Genomic DNA, 6,000 nt, shown 5'->3' with positions numbered 1-6,000 from the left:
TTGAAAATATATTTAAAGTAGATGCTGGCTTGCTACATTGGTTTTGGCACAATGACTTGACATGCAGCCCTGATACTGTGCTTAACTAACTTTAGCATGGAAGTGTCTCTCTTGTGTTTGTTGATTCAGTAATTGTAGGGTCTAACAGCTGCCAAAATGTGCTGTCAAACATTGATATGTTGACTTGTAATGTTCCCATAATGCACTGCCACCATGTGGCTAAAGATTACTCTTGTCACACAGTTGACTGGTCAATCTCAACATTTTGGTGTTTTTATATAATGACCGCTCAAGCAACCACTTCTTAATAGCCATGCTAGTCTCATTTCTCTCTTTTTTTCATATATAATATTACTGAAACTTAAAGTTTATGCGTGTATTATTTATTTGTGTAGGTAGCCATGTAATAATCTGGAAAATGAGTAGGCGTAGGTCTTAATGGCAAAATGAAGCCCTTCAGGGTGATGCAAGCTTTGATGGCCCTGTTGGGGATTGTTTTGCAATAAACACTGGTGGACTATACTGCGCATTATCCTTTACCAGACAACAAATCAAATGTCTTTGTCTGGAAGCAATAACGCGTCATTTAGGGCCTACATTTTTTATATAACAGCTTTTATTTCTTCATAAGTGTTAAAGCAGAACTTCTTACGCCACAGAGAACATTCACACTTTAAAGATGGAGTATCATGCAATTTCATGCATTCTGACTTCTTTACACTGTTAAACGTGCTGGCTTCTCATGCTTAACATGGTCAACTTTTAAAAAACGAGTTGGACGTATTACGTACTATTTCTGTGCTTGATACACTCCCTCAGCACTCCAACCCTGTTTCGTAACATGGATCCTAATCGTTTTATAGGGCAATTCTCCCGGCCCGCCCACGCGCCAACCGACAAGCAATAGGAAGACCTGCTTATCAAGATTGGCTGCACTGTGGGCCTCAAACGACATACTCTTCGAAGATCCGACGTATGCAATACTGTATAGTATTCAAGATTAATATGAGATTGGCAGAAACTATGTGTGTTAGCCAATCTTTAATAACCAAAATAATTAATTAATTTTGCCATTTTTGAGTTGTAGTGAACACTCACATATCTGTGTTCTGTTAAACTGCTTTATGGTTAATAGTAAACAGTTTGTGCCCAGATGTATTTACGTAATAGCCTCAGGTACTAAAATGTTATGGTTTACTGTGCCCTGTATTTTTAATTCACCCAAATGCTGTGTTTTGCTAAGGAAGTGGTTATGAATCAGTGACCTTGTAGTTGAGAGTTCAGAGCTTTGAGGCAGAGAAATGGAGATTTTAATCTTCTGTTAAGGCCTATGGTCAGTGTGAAATGAATGTATTGAAAAACTGTACTTGAAACCTGCTATCAGCCAGATACCAGAAATGCCATTTTTCCCGGGTTCAAGAGGTGTACCTTTGCTTCTGGCCAAAGTCTTAGGTCATATTAGTGGGAAGGAAGGAGGGTCAGTAGAGGCTCTAAGCTGTCTTGGATGAAATTATTCAGAATTTTAGCATTCTGCTTAATGTGTACATGTAGTAGGCTGCCTGGTGTTTCTTTTATTTTTACATATAGCATATGAAACCACAGAGCATTTCAAGCTAGTTTTCTTGATTATTTTGCTCATTATTTTCTGTAAAAGTCTTTCACACTTCAATGACATGGTGAGTGAAGAAAAAACAGTAGATTTGTAACTCTGGTTCATTCAGACACATTGAAAATGGAAGGTCAAGTTGAATGCTTTGCACTGTGGGATACATAAGTATTTTTATTATAAGTGTGTTCTTGTTGTATTCATTACCATTAAAGGTGCCGTGTAATTTTCTGGAGGATCTTTTGACAGAAATGCAATATAATATACATAACTATGTTTTATAAAGGTGTATAAAGACTTTACATAATGCAGCCTTATGATTTATGCAATTGATTTATGCAATCTCCAACCTCACCACTAGATGCTGCTAAAATCTCCACATTGCTCCTTTAAAATATTTGACATGGTTGCGCTAACGTTAAATTGTATTAAGGTAGCTTGTCAGAAAAATGCATTTAAAAAGAAAACAACTTGATTAAGAAGACCCATTTACATTTGGACATCTCTGATATGGAATACGATGGAAAGCTTCATTAAGCTTTATTCATGTTTGACATGCATTGACCTTAATGAAGATGAGTGTTTCTGCACAATTCTTCCTCTCCGTGATACAGAGGCTAATAGCTGGGGATGAGCCTTTAATGACAGTAGTGCTTGTTAAAACGCTGGTTTTCTTGTTTAACTCTCAGCTGTGAGAGCCGAATTAATTGCTGTGCTCAGGCGGGTCAGCGTAATCAGAGAAGCATTATAATTGAGTTCTGCCGTCTGATTATAATACAAAAGAGAGCTGTGTGTTTTACATACTTGTTTTGTTAAAATGCATGTTGGGATTTCAATAGATGAGAGTTTAACTTGTTTAGCATCACATCTGTTATCTGGTCTGCCGTCTGATTGGTTCTAGGAACATGCATGATACAGTCTGATCCTGTAAACCTTTTTTAGTTATATCATTTTTAAATGCATTGCATTCAAAAAAACCTTAAAGCTCAGGAGACTTTTAAAAATCAACCTTGTTACAGCTGTTAGAGATTTACAACAGCGATTTAACATCTTGGAGCAAATAATTGGTCTTGGAAGAATTTGATGTGAAATGTTTGACTTGAGATGGCAAACTTTGGTATTTCGGCCAATCTGTTTGGAGATTGTGCCGTGTTGTCATAGAGAGAGCAAGGCTGTATCGCACATGTGATGATCTTGACTTTGTGACTAACAAAGCGGTCTGTATTTGTGTGTGCATTTCTCAGAAGGTCTTTTGGAAGGAAGCAACATTTGATGGCAGACAGATGGTGACTTGGGATTAAATTGTTTAGATTTGTGCTGAATGTTCCTGGAGACGTGTATGTCACAGATTGAACACACCCAAGTGGCCCAAGATTCAGTCATTGACTTAAAGACAGACTTTGACTGAAGACAGTAGAATTAGACAGTAGATTGTTTGTCATCTGACTTTGGTTCAAGCTTTTTTCCAAGTCAGAAATATTATTCGTTAAATATCATTATAACTTTAATATGAAATGGATGAATTAACCTGACTTTATTAGATTAAACCAATAAAACCTAAGGTTTAGATGATGTAAAATAATACGATACATAGCTATTTTTTACAGTGACCCCAAATGTTGCAATGTTATGAAGATATTTAAATTCAGCATTAAGATCTACATCAGATGAGATGTGGAGGTGTCTAAGAGTACCGAGGTGGGCAGGATACATCCACAGATCACAGACTCTGCAGAAGACCCACAATGCACTTTGTGCCCATTACCAGCATTTAAACCAGCTAGATTGTCCACTTGAACCTGACACGCAGCTTTCAGCGGTTCGGTCACACAGACCATTGAAAAAGACATCCGATGCCACGGACTCGGCTAAGCGTGTCAGAAGCTATAATGTAGTGGTTTATCGTGGCTTTTGTGAAGTGATAGTGTGCATGTTGTTCACACTGGGATGAGCAGGTAACCAGAGCCGGACGTGTCAATGAAGAGGCAAGCGCTTCTCCTCCTAGCCTCTTAAACATTCATGAGCGCAATAAAAAGGTTTTGGTGATCTTAAATGAAAATTAGCGTGTAACTTTACGCCTGACCTTTGTTTTGTGTTTACGGGCGATTTAAAAAGACATTCAAAGTTCAGATGGCTGTGATAAGATAGTACTCCAGGAGTGATGAGCCGATAAGACGCGATGTCAAGATCTTCAGATTCTAGTTTAAACAAAATGTTTATTGCTCAGAGGTCACTCGTCGCTTGAGATCTTAACAGAGCTTGCCGTTTTCTGTTTAAGCTCATTGTTAACTAGGATCAAGATTTGAGAAATATAAAAGATCTCACTGGTCATTTTTCTTTCCTACGGGCTTATTCACGATAATTCACCTTTCCAAACAAAATGTAACCCATCACACAGGCTCTGGGGTGCTTACCTCAGTAAACACATTAGATGGCAAGTATTCAGACATGTAGCATGTTGCGAAACCTCAAAAGTAGCTTTTTAACCTGTGAGCGCTGTGTTTGGTTGCCATGGAAAACCGTGAGCCTGGAGTCCTGGGTGGAGTTTTGTAGACTATGGTCTTTTCAGAATCAGATAAACCAAGCTTTTTTTTGCTACACCTACTCAGGGACAGTGAAGATAGTCTGCTCGAAATGTCCTTGAGGTTTCTCTCTTTCTCAAAAGCGCTCTTTCAGAGCACATGACCCTGGTTTTTCTTTCACTTGTTGCATTTTTCGAATGAATCGGTAAAGTTTAATCCAGCCGTGAATGCAATCACTCCACTGCTTAGATGTGTGAGTAGGGCTGTCACGATTATGAAATTTGTCTGTCTATTAAATATTTGCGATTATGGCGATTAATTGTTTGTTTTAAGGCTTTGACAATATAACTATTAATGACGATTAATTTATTGAATAATGGAAAGATATACTTTAGAAATGTGAACATTTTGTAAAATGAAACTAAACTAGATATGAGGGTCTTGCTGTGTAGCTGCAGCAAGTCTGGAAACAAAACAAATCAACAAAAAAACACAAAGCTAACATAACTCAAATGATGGAGAAATGTAATTTGAATGTAACAGTGAATGCAGGTCAAGGACAGTGGATGTAAAACGCAGAAGATATACTGCAGACTAAGGATTCACAATAATTGCGGTTATCTGAAATAATGGCGATGAGGCGATTATTTAATAATTGTGACAGCCCTATGTGTGAGGCAGACATCTGATGCGTTGTAATATTTTTGTTTGCGTTAAATACTACAGGTCCAAATGAAGCGATGAGTGGTCACCATTGAGACTGTCACTGTCCTGTGGTTCAGTGGTTAGAGCATGGCGCTAGCAACGCCAAGGTCATGGGATCGATCCCAGGGGATTGCACATAGTCAGAGACAAATGTATAATGCAATGTAAGTCGCTTTGGATAAAGGCGTCTGCCAAATGTGTGAATGTAAATGTAAAAAATCCAGAAAACCAAACATTATATGTGTTTCAATAGCATTTTTTATACAACAGCCATGTGTGAGAAACAAGATTTTTTTTATGTATAGCTTTTGTCACAGTACTTATTCTTTCAAATCCACCAGCGTCTTAAATCTGTGTAACATTTAGGCCCGGTTTCATAGACAAGGCTTAGCCTAAGTCAGGACTATGCCTTAGTTAATTTAGGCTATTTAAGTCGCTTTTTTTAAAATGCCTTAGAAACAACATTACCGATGTGCATCTTGAGACAAAACAATGGCACTGACATATTTTAAGATATGTCAGGGCAAGATATTTTCAGATAAGACAGCTCAAAATTCCTTTTAGTCTGTGACTTAAGCCTTGTCTGTGAAACCGGGGCGTAAATTCGTAATCTCTGTTTGAAACATTGTTGCAAGCTGCTTTACAAATGTATCTTTACAGGGCTTGACATTTTAGGCAACAGCTCAATTATTTTATAACGGAATGTAGAGAGACAGACACAGATCACAGATTATAAGTAAATAACCTAATTTAGTTTTATTTAATTACGTTTTATTTGATTTTAAATTGTCTAATTTCAGCTGAATTTATACGGTACTTACATACAGTACGTATGCTTTTTTACATTTACATTGATTAATTTGGCAGACGCTTTTATCCAAAGCGACTTACAACTAGGAGAGCATATAAACATTTTGTCAACACGCTAAACTGTACCGTTAGTTTACAAGGCCATGCTACTAGGAGGATTAAAGCTGGAGTAAGCCAAGGAGAGAATGAGCAACAAGATTTTTTTTTTTTGAAACTCCATAGTGTCTGTCTATTAACATTCAATATGTAGAAAACACTGTTTCTGGTAAACATGTTCTTTTGTGTTCCACAGAACCATGAAAATCATCCGGGTTTTGAAAGAAGATGAGTGCAAGTAAACGAAGAACCACCCCTTTA

The sequence above is a fragment of the Triplophysa rosa genome, linkage group LG23, assembly GCF_024868665.1.
Source record: "Triplophysa rosa linkage group LG23, Trosa_1v2, whole genome shotgun sequence".
NCBI lineage: Eukaryota > Metazoa > Chordata > Actinopteri > Cypriniformes > Nemacheilidae > Triplophysa > Triplophysa rosa.
Note: the sequence above shows the minus strand (reverse complement) of the source record.